This window comes from Ascaphus truei, chromosome 3 (genome assembly GCF_040206685.1).
Source record: "Ascaphus truei isolate aAscTru1 chromosome 3, aAscTru1.hap1, whole genome shotgun sequence".
Classification (NCBI taxonomy): Eukaryota; Metazoa; Chordata; class Amphibia; order Anura; family Ascaphidae; genus Ascaphus; species Ascaphus truei.
The window spans coordinates 338,745,186-338,767,065 of NC_134485.1; the positions used below are offsets into that span (position 1 = coordinate 338,745,186).

General features: G+C 41.6%; 1 protein-coding gene across 5 annotated transcripts in view; it reads right to left on the reverse strand.

Annotated features, from left to right (window-relative positions):
- The window catches only part of LOC142489963 (fidgetin-like), a 166,512-nt gene that overhangs the window by 59,717 nt on the left and 84,915 nt on the right, over positions 1-21,880 (reverse strand). The window contains exon 1 of one of the 5 annotated variants that reach the window (XM_075591641.1): positions 17,818-18,514. The exons of the other annotated variants lie outside the window; for them this stretch is intronic. The gene's annotated coding sequence lies outside the window, so the exon portion shown is untranslated. Of the gene's footprint in view, positions 1-17,817; positions 18,515-21,880 lie in introns of those variants that run through there. 5 annotated transcript variants of the gene reach the window in all.

A 21,880-nucleotide genomic window follows, 5' to 3' on the forward strand; every position in this document is an offset into this window, starting at 1 on the left:
GGCGGGGTGTTGGGGAATGGAGGAATGCTGCAGTCATGTGATTTTTAGACAAATTTTGTGATCCTCATATGGAATCTACCGGAGACTCTCACAGCCGCCACCAATGTTCTTTCAAAACTAAAGCCGTCGCACATTTTAATCTGGTCTGTAACGGGCACATATGCCTATAATATATATTATCTCTAACTGTGTATGCAATGTCTTGTATATAATGAATACCCTGTTCACTTAATGTAACTATGTATTTGTAACCATGTATTATTTGTCATCTTAACTCTATGCCCAGGACATACTTGAAAACGAGAGGTAACTCAATGTATTACTTCCTGGCAAAACATTTTATAAATAATTAAATAATACCAGGCAAAAAACCTGGCATTCATTCTATGCGAAGAAGTCACTGAAAATTCACTGGGCTTTGCATACAAAATGTTAAAACAGGGTTACTAAATGTCACATAGGTTAGATCAGTGGTGCGCAAACTTCCTGTGCTGCGTGACCCCTACCTTCTCTCCTCCTCGGTTGCGCCCCCCCCTCGCCTCTGTTGCGTCAAATGACCCGCGGGGTCCACGTGATCCGCTGCGTCATTTGACATCACGCCTCTATGGCAACGGGCGTCATTTGACGCCGCGTTGTCAGAGACGTGTAACCCGAGCCGGGTAAGTTTACAGAGACCTCACGCTCTCAGCGGTGGGCCTCTGTAAACGCTGCGATCCCCTTCGCCCCCCCCGAAAAGACTTGCACCCCGCAGTTCGCGCACAGCTGGGTTAGATTATGCTTCAGTGACTGGATTTGCAATACCTGCATGTGCATGTGCATGTATTTTTTGACATCTGAGAACATATGACCAACAAAAAAGGCCTCAGCAAAAAAAAAAAAAAAAAAATTTTAATCAAAGATTACACCACTTTGCCAAAATTCACTGTTAATTCGAGACTCTAAAATAGGGCTTTAACTGTAGAGGAATAGATGAGGAGAAGAAGAGGGAGCTGGTGGGTCTGGATTAAATAGCCTAATACAGCGTTTCCCAAAGGTTTTTTTCCGTGACCCGGTTATTTTTTCGAAAACATTTATCGCCTATACTGGCCTATAGGGAATGCACAGACACACACACAGCCACTGATATATACACACACACACACACACACACACACACACACACACACACACACACACACACACACACACACACACACAGCCACTGATACATACACAGACACACACACAGCCGCTGATACACACACATACACAGCCACTGATACACACACACACACACACACACACACACACACACAGCCACTGACACACGCAGCCACTGACACACACACTGATACACACACAGAGCCACTAATACACACACACGCAGCCACTGACACACACACCCAGCCACTGACACACACACCCAGCCACTGACACACACACCCAGCCACACAGACACTGCTACACACTGATACACACACACACACTGATACACACACAGAGACACTGCTACACACACAGAGACACTGCTACACACACACACACACACACACACACACACACTGATACACACACAGAGACACTGCTACACACACAGAGACACTGCTACACACACACACAAACACCGATACACAGACACTGATACACACACACTTACACTGATACTGATACACACAGACACTGAATCACACACAGACACACACACACACTGATACAGATACACACACACACTCGCTCTCCCCTATACGCACACAGACACAAACAGTGAATTACAGGCAACGACGGATGTGAGTGACTGGAGGGGGGAGGCAGCCAGGGACACTTGGATGGAGGGGAGGGGGCCAGGGACACTTGGGTGGGAGGGGGCCAGGGACACTTGGGTGGGTGGGAGGGGGCCAGGGACACTTGGGTGGGTGGGAGGGGGCCAGGGACACTTGGGTGGGTGGGAGGGGGCCAGGGACACTTGGGTGGGTGGGAGGGGGCCAGGGACACTTGGGTGGGTGGGAGGGGGCCAGGGACACTTGGGTGGGTGGGAGGGGGCCAGGGACACTTGGGTGGGTTGGAGGGGGCCAGGGACACTTGGGTGGGTGGGAGGGGGCCAGGGACACTTGGGTGGGTGGGAGGGGGCCAGGGACACTTGGGTGGGAGGCAGTGACTGGGTGGGGTGACTTACCTTGCCGCCGGACGCTTTCCCCTGCTGCCCCCGATATCCCCTGCTGCCCGGGACGGGTGGTGGGCTTGGGGGCACGGGAGGTGGGCACGGGAGGTGGGCTCGGGAGGGGGTGCCACGGGAAGTGAGCTTGGGAAGCTGGCCGCGGGGGGAAGCGGGCCGCAGTAGGAGCTTGTACTTCCACCCTCCCCCATGTAACGTGCGGGCCGCAGAGGAGCTGGTACTTCCTCCTCCGTCCTACGTTGGGAGCGGGGGGGAGGAAGGGAGCGGGCCCTGCTTGCCCTGCGCAAGCGCGCGGGACCGCGGGGGGAATCGCCGCCATTTTTTTTAACTTGAGCGGGGGGGGGGGGGGGGGGGAGGGAGCCACCGCACGGCCAGCCTCGCTGCGACCCGGCAATTTTGGTGCCGTGGCCCGGTGCCGGGTCGCGACCCACCATTTGGGAAACGCTGGCCTAATAGATTTGACTGAATCTGGGCCTAATTCTAGAGCTATTTTCACAAAATTCTTGAGACTGGTAGCTTGTTTTCAAGCAGTGCCGGATTTTGCCAAATGTCTGGAATATTGGCAAAGAAAAGTTAAGAAGCACATTTGAAGACATTTGTACATCTCTGTCCCCGGCCATCCGAGTGCTCCATCCTATGTCTTCCCACCCGTTTGTTGCCGCTGGAGTAAGATCCGATAGCTTTCAAATCAGGAGAATAACCAAGGACAATCATTTCACAGTAGGCTGGAACAAGGTTTTAAAACCTGCCTGAACATGATTTATAGTATTAATCAAGCGCTTTTTTAAAAAGCTGTTACTGCAATGTTGTCCTTATCATGATAATAAGGAGCTGTAGCTCAGTGGTTAAAGCACTGACCTATGAAGTTGGAGAGCTTGGTACATGATCAGCACTATTCTGTGTGACCTTCGGCATTTAATTTTATCTCACTGTGCCTAATAGGATAGAAACATATACTGTACTTACTACTTTGTGTGTGTTTATTTTACACATTTGTAAAAACATTTGCAAAAATAAAAAAAGGGTCACTAAATATATACATGGATTCACATTAAAAAAAAATATCTGAAAAAGTCTGGAAAGCTGGAAAAAATAAATAAAAATTGAGCTAACCAGAAACCTTATTTGTAATTTGTGAGCCTAGAATAATCAACATCAGAATCAGTACCATTGTAGATTTTTGTGAGCAATAAATGTGCAATCGTAGCCAAATTTGCAATGTCAGTGAATGGCCTTGTTCAATTTTTGCTATCCCATCATCATTCAACCTTGCCACTATAAGTTACTTCCAGGAACAAAGGGTGTCATTTAAACATGATCCTGCAGTCACAGCAGTAAGCAATTTAGGGCTGTAAAACAGGGACAAAAATGTGCCGCAGCTATTATATTACAGAAAGGAGACAGTCTTTTCACCCTATAACTACCTTTTCCGGTGTATTAATTTAAATAAAATAAATACAAAATCCCAAATAAATGATATACACAATATAATCATTTTTTGTTTAAATACAGAAACTAAGCTCCCTAATAATTTCTTTTGAGGTCACAGCTACTCCTTTCTCCTGCACGCCTGTTACGAATTCAGATGTTTCAAATAAAAAGACAAATACCATGAGATAAGCAAATGCTAAGTTGATCCATATGGTGTGCCACTTACATTGCTATTTAACTCCAATGATAAAGAGTAGAAATAAAACAAAGCAGGGAGTGTTCTGCACTGGACGGAAGGACAAAGCTTTCTGGCAGAGGCCTGCCCCGAAGTGGCGTTAAAAAGAAAACTGGGGGGGAAAAGGAAGGGGGTGCAAGAAAGGGGGAGGGCAAATAGAGGAAAAGCAGGGGCTGGGGAGAAAACCCGCAAAAGTTGCTTTCCACATGGCTGACCGCTGTCTAGAGGTATTCTGCTCTATTTTCTCACAGCCAGGGCTCGCAGCTATTTGTCAGTTTTACTGTCACTGTAAGAAAATAAACAGCAATAAACCAGGGACAACTGAACATGTGTTTAAATGATAGGCCATCAAGTCACATTTTTCTTATGGAAACTATCCAGCTCCCTGGAAAAGTAGTTTCTTGCCGCGATCCTTTTAGTGACCAAATGAAAAATGACCTTATATTAATAAAGGCAGCTAGAGATTATATATTTAATAATAACTATTTCATATAACACTTTTCTCCCAATGGGACTCAAAGCGCATCACAATTACAGTATAGTGCGCAGCACACAGGAATGTTACAGACACGGTCCCTGCCCCGTGGAGCTTACTATCTATGTTTTTGGTGCCTGAGGCACAGGGAGATAAAGTGAATTGCCCAAGGTCACAAGGAGCCGACACCGGGAATTGAACCAGGATTCCCCAGATTCAAACTGTGTCATTACTCACTCCTTCTCCTTTTAGGCGGGGGAGGGAGAGTCTGCGTATGTGTTTATCTATACACACACACACACGTGTATTGATATAGCTGTGTAATCATATCCCTAAAAAGACAATTTATCATATTGTCTCTGTTATTCACAACCTTAATCATGGCCCCTATTAATTCATTACAGGGGTAAAGCTTATAATAACACTAACAATATCATAAGAAAAAGATGGATGTGTTATTATAATCAACCGAGAAGGCGGAGTTGGAAATAATGACTGTTCACATGATTGTGTTTAAAGAATGTCTTCCCATTCCCAGTTTATAACAAATTACTTCCCCTAATTGAGAATAAGGTTTTCCATGCAAAAATAAACCAGGCAAAGGCTGACATGAAAAGACAATCAAATCATTCCCCCCCCTGATCTTCTCTGAACTTGTATCGTTCAAGTGGGCAAAGGTCTAAAAGAAATTCATTAACCATAGTAAACACTGGAGAAAATGCATATTTCTCTTTTCTGAGCATATATTCCTATGGGCTTCTTGGTGCTTATATGTCTTTTTGTTGGCATGTGGAGTTTTTAATATATCCACAATTTTTTCGTACACATTTTATATACCACGTACTGTAACTGAAAATTATACTACCCATAAAAAACAATCCTGAACCATTTTCGTTATGTCAAAAACTATTGTTTAGTGTACATAAAGTTATATACAATTGTTTATTGGGAGCTTTTCCATACAGGCAGGAATTGCAAGACCAATATACTGTGTATATATATAACATATATATATATATATATATATATATATTTATGTGTGTGTGTGCGTATATATATATATATATATATATACACACACAAATATATATATATATATATATATATATATATATATATATATATATATATATATACATATACACACACACACACACACACACACACACACACACACACACACACTGATATATATATATTTTTTTTATGTTCTATGAAAGTGTTCTACTCATGTTTTGAACTAGAATTCAAACCTAATACATTTCACATGCAACCTCATCCAATTCTCTTACCTTCTACTTAATGAACAATGACTCATCCAATAATTGCAGCTGCTGACCCACACCAGCTGCCCCTAATACCTTTGAAACCCTACTGTGGTGAAGATATCCCAAAATAAACACAAGGATGTATTTTCATTTGTATAATCTTACTGGTTAAATTATATTTTCTCTTGAGCGACAGAACATGGAGGATCTAGATTTGTATCAAGATGCTCTGTCACTATGCACAACATCATAGGTACAGTATCTTCAGTGAAGAAGATGAAATTGCCTCAGAGACTGCACACCACAAAAGCCAGAAAACTTGCAATTTGAATAATAATCTACGTTTGCAAATGTGTTGTACAAACACTGTATTTCAAAACCTAATATACAGTATAACTACAATTTAACTAAACAGAAACTGTACCAAGTTATCTGCATATAATTAATGTATTGCATATGTACGGTCATTTCCTTGTTAACCAAACTTCCAACAAGGGCCCCTCTTCAGTACACTGTGACGCCTCTTCCTTGTGCTGGACAACATTTTATTCCCATCCATTTGAATGGAGATGAACTCTCCAGCATCAGGAAGCTGCTTCACAGCATGTTGAATGGGGGATGTTTCATCATTTAAGATGTGTCCAATGTCTATTGGAATTTATGTCTAAACACCTCACTGTGTTAAAAACAAGAGCAAATTCCAAACAACGCACAACACATTCTGGTTTCACCAGCAACCTTTCCCTGGAGATGGAAGTCTCTATATTTGCAATCTTTGGCGTTCGCTTACAGTACATCATTCAAACTTTCTATGGCTCTAAAATGGAAATCTGCAGAGAGATTTGATGAGTAAGAATATGATCAAGATTTAAAAAAAATTGCAAAGGCAATAACTAAAAGGAAAGCATGGCACTTCAAAAGCTTCTTTGGGACCTCTCAAAACGACACTTAGGCCATAGTGTTGTTGGAAAACCAATACTTCTGTTTGTGAGGGTGGGGTATCATGCACACAGGCCAAAGCATCAAGGGAACATGGGAATTAGCATTTAAATAAATTTAGATAAGGCCACACCTCCCCCTTCCCTGTCAATGCTCACAGACTGCTCATGAGTAGAAACAGAGGGATCAGCTTCTTTAACCACTGTGCCACTCCACTGTGTCACACAGAGTTAGGTCAAAGCAGAGACTTTTCTCCTGTGACAGACAACAGGCACTGTGCTAATTACATCAGTTCTCAGAACTAAGCCCCTTTCCCAATGTTTACGTTTATGTGCAAGTCTTTCATCCCAAATTTCAGATGTAGCCATTTAAGTGTAGTGCTTAACTTGTCTTTAAAAAGTGGAAGAAAAATCGAGTGCAAATAAAATGAGTTTTCCTTTTGGATCAGAATCTGAAGCTTTCCTTTAATATTTTTTACTGTGATATATCCGACTTTTTTTCCACTTGTTTTGCCGTCGGGAGACCGATAAATAAATAGTCTCCTTCATCTGCCTGTGTCTTCGATATCAACACTCTAAAGTCTAAACATTTCGGGGTAGAAATTCACTGTACTATACCTACAAATAGGTCTATGAACAGTCCTACATAAAATGTAAGTGCTGTATCAAGATAATTGATACTATAAAGATTTTTTTTATAATGTAGCTATGTATCCCTTGGCTACTAATCTGACCTGCCTAAGGCCTCGTCCATGTTGCCTGCGTGCTTGCGGAAGCGTGCTGACGCGGGCTCCCGCTCAGCACTGAGCCCCTACAGCCGCAATTAGAGCGGCTTTAGTAGGGGCTCACCTGCGCTTCCGCGCGCTTGCGGAAGCGCAGGTCTTAGGGGAATTTAAAATTCCCCCGCTTGCCGGCGCGACAGGCCGGTCACGTGAGCGGTTCGTCCAATGAGGGCGAACCAGCTCCGTGACGTCACTGGCCCGCCCCCGGCCAGTGACGCGCCGCCCCCGGACCGCCCCCTGACGGCTGCTGAGAGCGCTTGCGGTAAGCAACCGCAAGGCCAGGGAAAGCACTCGCTTTCCCTGAGCCTCAGCGCGCCTCAGCACGCCAGCGGTAAGCGTGTCCAAGGCCTAACACATAAGCCCTTGTACCAGTGCAGACAGTGTTAGGGTTAAATCTACGCCCTGCTGTAGTAAGCAGCTTCTTTGAGTGACAGGGGGGGTGTCCTGAGGCCTAATGCCACCCACATGGGGCTGAGACCTGAAGCCCCACCACTGGTAACAGTGGGTAGTTGGGAATTGACAGTTGGGAGTTGTCATTATTCTATCCCTTCCCACAGGGGAGTGGGAGATGTTACCCCTTACTCCACCAGGGAGTAGAGGAGCAAAGGATAGACCTTTGGGGCCTCATGCCTTGAGAGTTATTCCAGGGACCAGAGGAAATGCATTGTTGATTGTGTATGGCTGTACACAATAAAGATCAGTTGCCGTTTTTATAATCCTGCCGGTGACTGCAGTTTATCAGGGGGAGTGCATTATGGTTTTCCTTCAGGAACTGCACCCAGCTCTGCTGGGGCCTGCTGGAAATGGAGGCACTGCACCCAGAAAGTGGAGAATATCCTGAAAGCTTGTCCTGTCTTCCCCACCAACATCGGCGGAAACTCACCAATCCTGTAAGCCTCGCAGGTACAGCCCAGCGAGAGTACAGGTAACAGTGAAATCTCCCAGAGAGTGGGGGAACACCTGTTACACTAACAATACTACTACCTCCTTACTACAACAACACTAGTTAGCTGCCAGAAGATGAACCACACACTGCTGATAAAAGTGTGGCAGGCCCGTTGGCAGAAAATGTGTTCTGAAGCATCAAACTTTGTGTATGATTTGCAGCGCAGAGATAACAAAAGCCCCAGTGATCCGTATATCAAGTGAGTCAATTTCACTGGGAAGTGAACTTTGTGTCACATGCTCCTGAGACACCGCTGTGCTACCTCCTGTAAGACGAAGCAGAGAAATACTGCATTAACCATTTGCTTTCTTTCCCATTTTGGGGTGGCATGGGGGGGTGTTCAATTGTACTCACGGATGTGGAAAAATGAAAAGAAAATGAGGCTGGACCGCTGCTTTGAGATGCTGTCTTGGGTTATTATTTCCGCTGAAGTGATTGCATGAAACAGCACAACAAGACAAAAAAAAGGCCTAATTAACCGTCATTACTCATATGACTCAGATGTGGAATCACTCAGATCCCCGTTTCATTTTCCAGATTTGTTTTATTATGTATTGTTTTACTACACACTGTGTACGGGATTACGTGGTTTGTGGATTACACATGGAATTATTTTCCATTGATTTTCAACGTCATAATGAAGACTTTATCAATCTCGGTATATAGTTACTAAATACTAGTTTTTATGATCATTCAGGGTTTTTTCTGGTTTTAAATTCTGCCATGCAAGATAAAATGTAAACGTTGGTACACTGCCTAAGAGAATAGCATATAATTTACATACGATCCTCAACAATTTTGTTTGCAAATGTAAAAGTGAATTGTCAACAGTCGGACATAACATTAAGATGCCAGGCCTCAAATGTCATTTCTATAGAAATGTAATAATTTTTTGGAAACTCTTGGGACATTGAAAATAAGCCGGAGCTGGCTAATCCTACTCACGGGAATTTGCAGCTCTGTTACTATGTAATATACAATACCCTTGACAAATTTACTTTTCCAGGATGCATGACAAAGTAGGTAGAACACGTACGGTCACGTTAAAAAAAATTATTATTTTTTTGCTTTATCATATTTTCAAAAAAGATAATTGGGTCAGATTTTCAGATAAAAACCACCAGTGTAAAACTGTACCAAAAAACAAAAAACAAAAAAGAGTTATTCACCCATGCAACGTGGGCAGGTTTTTCCATGTTCTGTGATATATCTCAGGAGTAAGACGACGGGTGGGTAGCTGTGCTGGTCCTTTCTTCCATGTATAAAAATAAAACCAACGAAGCGGGAGAGGGAAGTAGGTAGTGTGATAGCATACCTTTTCCTCCTTCGTTTTCTTTACGCTCGGGGGCAAACAAACTAAGATTGGTGAAGAATCACAAATAGAAAAACAGCTCATTTACGCTGAAGCAGGTTCTCAGACAGCCCGCAGTCTGGACCAATACTTATTATGTACATATTGTACACCAGATCTAAAAAAAAAATCCTTTGCATGGTTATCCAAAGAAAAAAAAAATTCTCTTTTTTATGGGCATTAAAATACTACCGGAAATCATGAGCTCCACTCAAGATGCATGTGCGCTAATGAAAACAATACTTAAATCCTTAGAGGAACTTGCCCTTATGGACTACAAATCACTGTGTAATTACTAGGATTCTTCTTTTGACTAGAGAGACTACAGTAGGTTAAGATTTTAGGGGGAACACAAAAGCAGATGCAGTCTGTGGAAAGCCTTTATGGTAACAGTTGAGGGAATTACAGTGTTTTGAATCCATAGTCTTTTCCATTGACTCACCCAAAAATTATCTGTTACTCAAGAACCACACAGGGCGTGGTTTAGTTGTGTGGTGCACTGTGACCTTATATTAAACAATTATAATGTTCTACGCCAAAGAGAACAACATGCATAATGCAGTTTCAGTTATGTTGCATTGGCATTGCAAGGCAGTATGCATTACTGTTTACTCCCTCATCTTGTCCCGCCTTGACTATTGCAACCTTCTCCAAGTTGGCATTGCCCTCGTCCGCCTGTCCCAACTACAATCCATTCAAAATGCTGCTGTCAGACTCCTCTAGCTCACTCACCGCTCCACTTCTGCTACGCCACTGCAAATCCTTCACACTGGCTTCCCATATCCTCGAGAACAGGGGTGCACAACCTTTTTGCCCTGCGTCCCCCTGCCTGCTCTCCCCCATCGCTCGCACCCCCCCCGTACCTTGTGTCAAGCATCTGAGGTTGTGGGGTCATGTGACGTCAAGGCACATGACACCGCAACGTCATTTGACGCCGCGTTTCCATGGTGACAAATTATGCCGCGGGTCATGTGACATCACGTCATTTGACACCGCGTTGCCATGGGTAAGCATCGCCTGAAGCCGTCTGAGTAAAGGTAAGGGAAGTTAGAGGCCTCGCACAGCCACCCGGCATTTCATTTAAATGCTTTGGGGAAGAGCTCGGGGCCTCTTTAAGCGCAGTACCCCCCCCCCCCCCCCCACACAAAAAAAATCTCCTGCCAACCCCCAGTTTGCGCCCCCCTGCTCTAGAATCAAATTTAAAACCCTCTCTCTGACTTGCAAAGCTCTCAATGGTGCTGCTTCCCTTATATCTCAGCCTTCATCCCCAAATATATCCCTAAAATGCCTCCTACGTTCTGCCCATAACATGCACTTCTCCTCCCACCTTATTACCTCCTCTTTCTCCTGCCTACAAGACTTCTCTCGTGCTGCCCCCTCTCTGAAATTCCCTACCACGCACCATCAGACTCTCCCCCAGCATTCAGACATTTAAAAGCTCCCTGAATACACTCCTTTTCTAGGAAGCCAATCTGGCATACCTCTATAGGTTGAACTTGGTGGACATGTCTTTTTTCAACCTCATGTACCATGCAACTATGTAACATCTAACTTCCCCTTCCATCCCTATTGGAACCAGCTGTATAGCTGGACCAATCTCTGTGCCAACACCCCCTAGCATCCTGACCCTCAAACCTTAATGGGATCAGCAGTGAGACTGGACCATACTCCATCCTGAGCCACACTCCATCCCACATTGAGCAGCCACTTTAACTTTTGTTTCAACATTGTCCCTCATTCCCTCTAGATTGTAAGTTCTCACGAGGAGGGCCGCATTACCTTCTGTATCTCCTTATTTGGTAGGGTCATTCTGTTTATGTAATATACATAACTCTGTACCCCCATTGTACCGCGCTGCGGGGTATGTTGGCGCTTTACAAATAAAAAATAATACAAATTAGTAACAATATTTAAAAATTACATATTGGTACTGTATATACAAAATAGTAAATAACGGAATGTGTAATAGTACTAAGCAGGGATCATAAACATGTGCTACCTCCCCTTAACTCATTTACAATGCTGGGCCTATGGTTGATATGTCTATTTTATCTGAATGCAGATAATGTATGCAGCACTGTACATAGACTTTTGTGTGCAGGTCTCATAAGGCCCTGTACCATAGAACTTACAATCTAATTTTAGGTGTCTAGGGCACAATGAGTGACAAGCCCAAGTTCATAAGGAGCTGACTCTAGGATTGAACTGTGTTTACTTACATCAAAGGCAGCATCCCTGCCATTAATCTACCCCTGATCATGCCCTGGAGTTAAACCTCTGTATTTGTTATACTGATTAAAGTAGCCTGCTGTGCCTCCCCATATGTACTGTAAACATTTTTTGTAATATTGATGTTAACATTTCAGGAGAACTTCAATAAATTAGAAGTGATGTTTCCATTGCCATTTTGTCACAGCGCACAATATACAGTACATCTACAGTATTATGCTGCTCTGCAGTAAAAAATAAAGATATAGATACAGTAATTGATATTAACAAAATATTGTGTCTGATTCACTTTAATATTATTTCCTGGGGTCATAAAAAAATAAAAATAATGTATTGCTAGGACTTCTTGGTTCTGTTCTCCCTCGGGACGTGCTGGCTGTACTTTGCCTTTATAACCTATTCCTCCTTTCAGAAAAGCACGAGTGACACATCGGCTTTCACTATTCTGTGCGTCCGAGGTAGAACACTGCAAGCTTTTTAATCATTGCAAGCGTCACATTAATACAACTGCTATATTATTGTTACAAACTATATACACCCTACTATAAACACTAATATTCTATAAATGTGATCATTTCATCATTGTATTCTACAAACACACTACTAGCCATCAATATTCAGCAAATGCGATATTATTATTATGTTTCACAAGCAAACTATTAAAAAGACGAACACCCAAATAGTTCTATTATATTCATGTATCATACAATACATTACCAGCCACAATATCCTATAAATGCTACAGTATTCATATATTCTGCAAACACACAATTATGTAGACTAAAGTCCTAAACAAATATATAATTAGACTTTATTCTGTTATTTTATATTAAACATTGCTTGCTGCACAAGTTCACAACTCTGACATTAAAGGTAAGTAAAGCTTTTAAGTTTTATGTTTGCCGTTTGCCTTACATCATAATGTCTAGATACCGTTTACTATATGATCCAGTTCCATAAATACAGTTAATCCCTTATGCACTGGGACGGACAATCAATGTATTTCTATGCAGAATATTACATAGCATCCCTGAACTGCAGGTGTTTGTTTATGGAACACTGCACATGCAGATTGTATACACATTACAGTGCTTTCAGTTAGTTTGCATACATACCTGGTGACACTGGTGTATAGAATTACCACAACAGAAAGATGAGATGCTGATGTGAGGTAGACAGGGCTGAGGGCAGCCCTCCGATGACAAGAAATGGATTAAGGAAGCTATGTAGATCATTTCAACTACAAATTAATTGGTCCTTAAACAGTGTTATATATTACTGCACAAGAAACAAGGGTGTGAAATGGTCCCAACCCATTCCATTATGTGGTACATCTTCATTCCACATCAACACTCAGATCAAAAGTTTACAATACAGTAAAGCTACTGCAAGCTTGAAACTTTGCTAATTATTTATTTTCTATACATGTCCTCTATGTAGACTCACCCAAACCTAGACATATACACTGGTTTGCAAACAAACACATATACACCTCCCAGTTTTCTTTATGGACAAAGCAGAAAGTACTTTATAGCCTTTATTTAAAGAGCTGTGAAGCCGCTTCGTAGCTCTGGAGATTTCAGTTCAATTCAAATAAATGGGACACTCATTTTTTTCTGGCACATGGAAAGGACTTTACAGCCTATTGAATAAGAGACAATGGCCCCTATTCAAAATTCTCTGAAGCCAAGTCCCCTTGTTCAGAAAGATTCAAATTCCATTCATTTGGATAGGGATGAAATCTTTCCGAGCAAGAGGACCGCTTCACAGCATATTAAATAGGGGCCAATGTGTCTTATACAAACACACCTACTACAAATTACTCTGCCATTTTTACAGAAGTCAGATGCAAACAAAAAAAATGTAAATCCTTATACAAAAACCCAAAAACCACACTACCATTATTCAATTATATTTAATGGTCCACTTTGCAACTCCCTATAAAGAACAGGTTAAACACCGCCTGTGTCCTTTAAAATTAATTGCAGATAATATTTGTACTACGTGTAATGCATCTTAAGAACTGACAATCATATACCTCTCTGAGCAGTCACTGTGTCGGCTGTATGTGTGTACAATACTGTATGTCTATCATTTTGCACCAACACAATACAAATAAAAGGTATCTCTAAGTTTAATGAAGACGCTTCAATTATTGCAGACAAGAAAGCGGATTATTGTACACTAAACTTTTTAGGTTGCACGTTCTAAAACAAACTCAAACTGGGATGTTTAAACAAATATAATTCCGTTGGGTATGAAAAATGATTTGTTCAAAGGATAACTGGTTATTTCAACACGGAAATTGCAGATAATTTGCTTCTGGCATTTGGTGCTTTGGGTCTCTGGTAATCTAAATGACACAGTTAGAATTGATTAAATCATTTTCCCTTTAATGTCATGAAAGATGTCGATGACAAGTATTACCCACAGTTAACAGAGGTGAAATCGTGCACATTTCCAAATGGATGTGTGCTTCAAATCGGAGAATCTGTAGGTATTCTCCTGGTATAACACGTTCCCTGCTGACAGGTTCTCTCCATTGGAACCGGTTGAGTATTTTAGAGTTCGGCAGAATGTATTTCTTGTGGAGTTCGCTGCATGAGAATTTTTAAAATATTAAAGCAACGTCACTGGATACATTTCAAGTGTAACCCATTGATGATATGGATTGGTTGTACCATGCTGCGTTCAGTCTCATGGTAGAATGGAAAGGGAAATTATAATTCTGAGCATTTCCCACGTCAGATCATTCAGCAGGTAGTGTGGAATCTGCATAATTTCGCTGACACACAGTGGTGCAGAATTCCAACCGGACCAATCTAAGTGGAGTTGTTATAAATAGATTTCACCGTGTGTGCATTAATTGGAGAGTTAATATGAAACACAAGGTCTCCCAGGGGGAACGAAACGCGAGATTTCTTCCAGACTCACAAGCATAGCTCATTGCAATTACTATTTGTTTTTTTTTCTAGTACAGAATGTGGCCCAAAAATTAAACTACTGGACAGATTAAGCATCTTTCTACCCAAACCAAGGATTTTACATTCAAAGGGTAAATTTACTTCTTCTAGCTACAATAAAGGGAATTCTATGCCATCTCTTGCTTTCTGGATTTTCATGATATGGTTGACCTAAAGTATGCCGTATTTTAACAAAAGAAATGATACATTTGAACCCATCACAGTCAGTGTCGATTAAAAAGCACTGAATTGCCATTCAGCAGCGACAAGGTTAACCAGGAAGTAAATGCAAACTAGTTACAGTACACTACGCCTCTGCCCAAGTGTTACACTAAACGAAGTGAAAGGATGATTGAAAAAGGTTTACCTTTATTTACTTTTTAGTACCAGGAGAGGGGTTAAGACCATGTATATACTACTTACAAAACTAAAATTAAAGAACCTGTATCAATTTGCCCATTACTACAAATCTTTACTGGGCAACAGGTTAGCACAACTTTAGATACTATTGAGTCTTGCAAAAAAGCGTTGGCTTTGTTGACTTTTGCACCCTAGAACCATTTGATGTAAATTATAGTTTATAGCTCTGAAACATGCAAATGCTCAATAAAATAATAAAATTAAAAAATGACATGCAATATACATTATTTCCTACTAATATACAGCTGTCTAATCACACACACATATATAAACACACACTATGTTAGTGTAGTACATTTCTACCAACTCCAAGAATTGCACAGATAAGTAAACCTCACTGCAAGCAGCTTTTAGAAACACACCAACCTCCTTATCCCACTGTACTTTGCTTTCAATCTCCGTTCCTTTTAGATTGTAAGCGCTTTGGAAGAAAGGCCAACTGCATCAGTGCACACTAACGTTGTAATTATTTGCTACCGTCACCCTCCGCCTCCTCACTGTACCGTGGAATACTTTGGCAAGTTATATATATTTAAAATATATATATAACAGTAATAGTAATTATATAAACCACAAACTCATGAATATGTAACGTATTTTCTGCTGCAGAAGAGAACAAGTCACTCTCTGCAACCATCCATTGTTTCCAGCAGTCACAATGGGGGCAATCATTTGCCTCTGCTCTATGTGACGCTCTGCGGGATATTTGGTCGTAAAAGTGGTTAAGCTATTTCACTGATCCCAGTCCACACATGAGGAATTCTAAAAGGCAAGCTGCCTGAAAGTGATATTTGGCAGGAGCTTATTGAATCGCCCTGCTAAGACATGCACACGTGCAGAGCGGTCTTCACATATCCTCACTACAATCCAAGCCATTGTAGATCGAAGCAGTCTCCTCTCTACATTTTCCCACTATACAGGAACAGAAAACCCAAGGTTTAGGGCAGTCTATCCTAAAACACGACAACAGTTTACACAGCCTTTTCTCTTTTACATGCAAGAAAGAACATTCCATCTCTCAAAACATTTTCACACTGTGGTCACTTCTGGGCAATAAGAACACAACCATATGAAGCTGAAGTTCCACACAAAGTGGTTACCAGAGCAGCAGATACTCCTGAATTGGGGGCAAAAGGAGGGGCAACTTGTACTAAAAGCTGTGGTATTGTTATGAAATAGCAGACATATTACCTTCGATCACACTAATAAACGGTGACAGGTCCAGTTTTGAATGTCCACTCTCAGATGTCTAGGCCCCCAAAATCTTAAAACCTGCGCCCAGAGTAATATTCCCTCACCTGCTGGTAACAACATGTTCAGTCACTTATTGCCCAAACAGTCACTGGCTCTTCAAATGCAGTATATTAGGATTTTATTTTTGTAGGAATGTTATTTAGCAGGGGGTGATTGCAAGCCCAGTGAGTTTTTTTTTTTTTTTAATCGCCAATGAAAAGGCAAATGTTGGCTGTTATCATTTAGCCTGGAGAACCTCTCTATTTCTAGAGCTTGTGCTCACGGTGGATATAGCTTACACTGCATACACTGTCCCACAATAAGTTGCTCCTCACAAACACAGCAAAAATCCCATCAGTGTTGTGAATGACTATCAGCAGCAGTCAGCCTCTGCATCTCATGTGCTTAACTTCTGCACCACATAACCTATAATTATCTCATTATTGGTTTTAGTGGTGTTGCATACAGCGAAAGGAACAGATAATGTGCACTGAGGAATAAGGTGCTCAAAAAAGCCTTGTGGTTCCAAAGTAGTATCACTTGATCAACATTACCCTTCCTGAATGGAATACTGCCAAGACTTAACTGCTATGTACAAGATACTCATGTGTTTGACACCGATATAGCGGTCATTCCTCATTTGAGGATATTTTCCAATGAATTCAATTGTGATACATACAAAAGTAAAAATGTAATAGAAATGGACCCTACAGCTGTGTGGATTTTATCCTATTTTCTGTGTATTTATATAGATCATATCCTCACTTTTAAGGATTGGATCCCACATTAAAATGTGTCATTGGCCCACTACAGAATGGCTGCAAACTTTATATATATATATTTTTTATATATATGTCACATGCAAGTTATGGCTACGATTCAACATATGGGTAAACACAGAAAATCTTAAATTTATTGGACGTTTACACAATAGACCAAAAACTTTCAGTGACCTAACAAAAAAAGTCAGAAGCCTTATATGAAAAACAACCTAAAATTATACGTATAGTAATCTAAGCCAAAAACAATAATAATAAAAAAGTTATTTTAGCTGATAATTCAGAATACTGAAGTCCTGTAAATGATACAGCATAACGCATACAAGAAAGCAACTGTGGATCAATCCTAAAATAAAAAAAATAATCCTTCTTGATCAGTAATACACTATGCATCGATTAACATTACACTGACTTAACCCTTTCAGTTCCAGTGGTCAGCAAACGCATTGCATTGTCAGAGAGAGGGTTGAAGTATCATAATGCGGAGATAGGACAGCTGCTGTGTGGGGACTAAACAGGGATAAACCAGAAATGCTTTCCACACAGAAACCTTAACCTTACCAAAAGACCATTGACCCTCCCTGATAAATTCCTTAGGAAAACATGTTTCCTTACCTTCTGGCTCCTGCAACATACCGCTCTCAACACGCTGTTTAGTAATCCAGACTAGGAAAAGCAAGGGGACCTAGCACCAGAGCTGAGCTGTGTGTGGGACTCGCCATTCTTACTGTGACAATGTCGGTGTGTGTGAGAGAGTGTGACAGCAGGCTTGCCTGGGCTGCAATCACTTGGGCACCCCCCTGCTTCCCATCCCCCTATCACATCCCTTACGCTTTTGACTCCTTCCAAAACTATATTAGCCAGCAGTGGGAGGGTGGGTTAGTGACCAATCATGCATTCATTGCTGGAGTCTCTTGCCTTGCTACAGTATTATCATCTGTGTTCTTTTTGGTGCCTTAAGGGCCAGTACATGTGAAGAAAAAAAGTGTTGAGATGGTATCTGGAAGGTCTTCATGAATAGAGCTCAGAGAGAGAGAGAGAGAGAGAGAGGGGAAGGACGGCTGAGAAAGAGGGAGAGTGGAAAGGAAGAAGGGGAGGAGGTGAAGTAACAGAGAGGAGGAAGGTAAAGCCGTCCCTCTGACCATGCAGAAGTCTTTATTGAGACGCTGGGAGTCCATGTAGGTTTGCAGGCTCAACCAGCAACGAAAGAGTTAAATATTTGAAAACCACCAGCATCCAAATCTGCCATACGGCTGCTGATTACAATGCCACATCGGAATTGCAAGGCAACAAACCCAATATGCCAAATAAAACATTAAAAAAAAAACACACATTGTAAGGGATTGTATCCATTATTTTGTTATAAACTGCCAACAGACTGGTCCTTCCTTTTGTTTATTACTTATTTTGCAATTTATCATAAAAAGAACCATCTATATCAAATAATGCTATCTTGCATGAGATGCAAATTGAACAAAAAAAAAAATCATGCAACAAAACCTCACGATTACACAGTTGGCTCTTCCGCCGATGTTGCTCTCGTTCGTCTGAGATCTCACCAGTCACTAATAAAGCAAGCCTAGAACTTCAGAACTAAATAATGAAATATTTTACATTAACTATAATTTGTGATACATAAAGAATTTAAAACGATACAGAACGGTCATCAAGGCTCAAAGTTATAAGCCGTCCCGGTTCCGTTAAAGATTCTTTCAGCTTCCCAAAATATAGGCAAAAAATAACCACGGTTTGCGGAGATAAAACCGTAATGGCTAGCAATACTTAAAAAGCCTATTTATACTGCACTAATAAACAGATCATAAGACACAATTAAGATGCTAGTCCGTAAAGTATTGAGCATTTTCATGCATGAAGACCTTTTTTTTTTTAGGACTGTCAGCCTAGGCAACGCACTGACCGATTATGTAGGTGAACCCGGTTTGAGGCCCATCTCAGGATTGTTTTTCCAGTCTTCTTGTGTTTTGACCTTTACAATTTTCTAGTTCTAGTGCCACATAATATTAAAAAAATATTTTTTGCAAAAGTACATACTTATGCAGGCAGTGATCTTGGGGGACAACAGTGCTTTCCATTGATGAAACAGGCTATTGGAGTTATCCATTAAACTGCGATAGTGCTGACCGGTGAGCACTCACACAGAAACTCCCATTGACTTGAATGAGAGTTTATGCACGATGGCGCCCTAATTGGCACTATTGCAGTTTAATGAATAACACACTAGCCTCTTTGTCCGATACTGTTTTGCAGATCTCTCTCAACAGCAAAATGAAATACAATGTGGTGGAAAGGGATTTAAAGCATCAGTCCATGCCCTGCCTCCCATGGGCGGGAAGCAGAGGGTCCCTGGAACTGAATCACATTAATTTCAGCACTGGGGACCACCTGGGTTCACCGTTACATACCGGGCGGGGAAAGGTGCCACCGGTACTTCTGTATATTTAAAATCGCTTGTCCCAAGCGGGAAAATAGAAAGAGGTGTTTCAGCTTCAGGGACCATTTCCCACCCATGTTAAAACATTAAATGGAGGAGGGAGGAGGCAAAAAAAAAAAAATCAGCAGAGGGAACTGCTCTTTCAAAGCCACATATATTGAAGGCGGACAAGGAAAATACAAGGTAGCACCATCAAATTAAAGAAGTACAATCTTTAACCAATAAGGAGTTGAGAAGCATTGCACGATCCAAAATCTGGGAGAGACTGGATCTAAAAAGAAACAAAACTGCTGGCAAAATAAGAAAGTATGCTATTCAGAATAAAAATGCATCACATCCATATATTTTGTTTGCTGCATACGTTGTCAGAACAACACAACAGTCAAGGCACCAAAGGAGTAAGATGTGAAACTCCATTAAGTCTATAAGAACATTGGTGTAAAAAATGTGTTGGTGCTTTCATACTAGTAAGATGTAGCTCAAGTGAGCAAGCTTTAGAATATTAAAGGCTTATATTCATGTTAAACATTCATATCTTGGGTGTAGTGTTTTTGCCTTTATGGATGGTGGGACACAACACACATTGTTCTCCTCAGCATCAGCAGTGTGTCTTTATGCTATTCTGCCCATTGAGGAATCCAGCAGACAGTCCCCCTGCAGCTACTTTCCAAAACTGGACATGTTTTGTTTGGAAGGGCTGTGCTGGGAGGGGGGAGGTAGCAGGAGGCAAGGCAGCAAAAATAAGAGTAACCTTACACCACTGACCAGGAGCAGCCTGCTGCTGAAGACAGAATGAGCTCCCTGGCTTTCTAATTTGGTTACCAACCGGACCCCTACCATTCAACTATCCCATGGAGAATTGTGGGACAATAGACCAAGTTGAAGGACAGCATCCAGATAGTGTGTGTGGTAAGAAGGGCTTTGCAGTTAAAGCAGCAAAACGTTTTTTTTTTAATCAATTTTATAGTATTAGATAAGTGACTCTTGAAATTAAATAATAATAATCAATAAACTGTTAATGCCATTTTTAAAGCATCCGTTGATTTCTATTTCAGGTTTTAGCCCTCCTCCCAAGCAGTGCAAGATCTTTGCAACACCGTCCTGTTTGTGATCATTTGTTGCCAATGTTCCCAGCAGTTTGAGCTGCAAACTGTAACTATAGGTAATGTTACCGTAAGTAATATAAGGATACATTGTAGCTACTGAGTTACACTGACTGACGGATTTATTGAAGATGAAAGGTAGCCATTATGTTAAATCAAACCAGAGAACCCATTTGTGTGCACTCGCCTGATATCCAAGTATTGAAATATACTGTAGTAGGAGTAGTTAGAGAGCCGCGTGGGACATCTAACATACAATGCCTGTTGTGAGTATGTAATATCCACTCTATAAGTAGAGTAGGGTATGTGGACAACTTAAAAATCCTTTATTAGTAAAATATATCATAAAATATATTGGGGGTAAACAAACGAACAATAAACTGAACAGACACTTAAAAAGGCCACCGATAATGCATGGCTGTAACTGGCTATTGCTTAGGTCCGCCCTAGTATAGGGACAATAATATCGTGATGCGTTCTGGATATGATCCAGAATGGCTTAAGTCCGCCCTGGTATAGGGTCCTTTGCCAACCTATATTTCAGACTTGGCGTAATGCGTACTGGATGAGATCCAAAATCGCTTTGGTTCGCCAGTAATAGGGACAATGAGTATCAAGACCTTTGCCAATTTAGCCAAAATCTTCATTTCTATTAATTGTTAGTTACCCTAGTGCACCCCAGTTATCGATTTGGCTGAGCGGGTGGGGCTTTGTTGTTGCATATACAAAGAAAAAAGGGGGAAGTAGTATTGCTGCTTTAACCATTTGGTGAGGTGCTGAACAAAACAAAGAGGAAGGCAATTCAAACTCAGCTGGAGAGGTTAGCAATGGGACATAAAACAAGGTAAACATTTTATTCTAAGTACAGATGTAGCACGACTCACTGTCTCTCCAGAGTCGCGGCTCAAAAATCAAAAAGGCCTGGCTCCCCAGACGTGTGCCTATCGCGACATGGCTATGGGGGAGGGGAGTACATGCTTCCGGATCGGACCTCCAACAGCGATAATGCTCCGGTGCTGGGGCAGGCATGGTTACCTAGTAAGGCTCGCTACATCTGTATGTACAAAGAATTCACCAAAACAACACAATCATCCACAATTTAACACAATTAACAGCACAATTC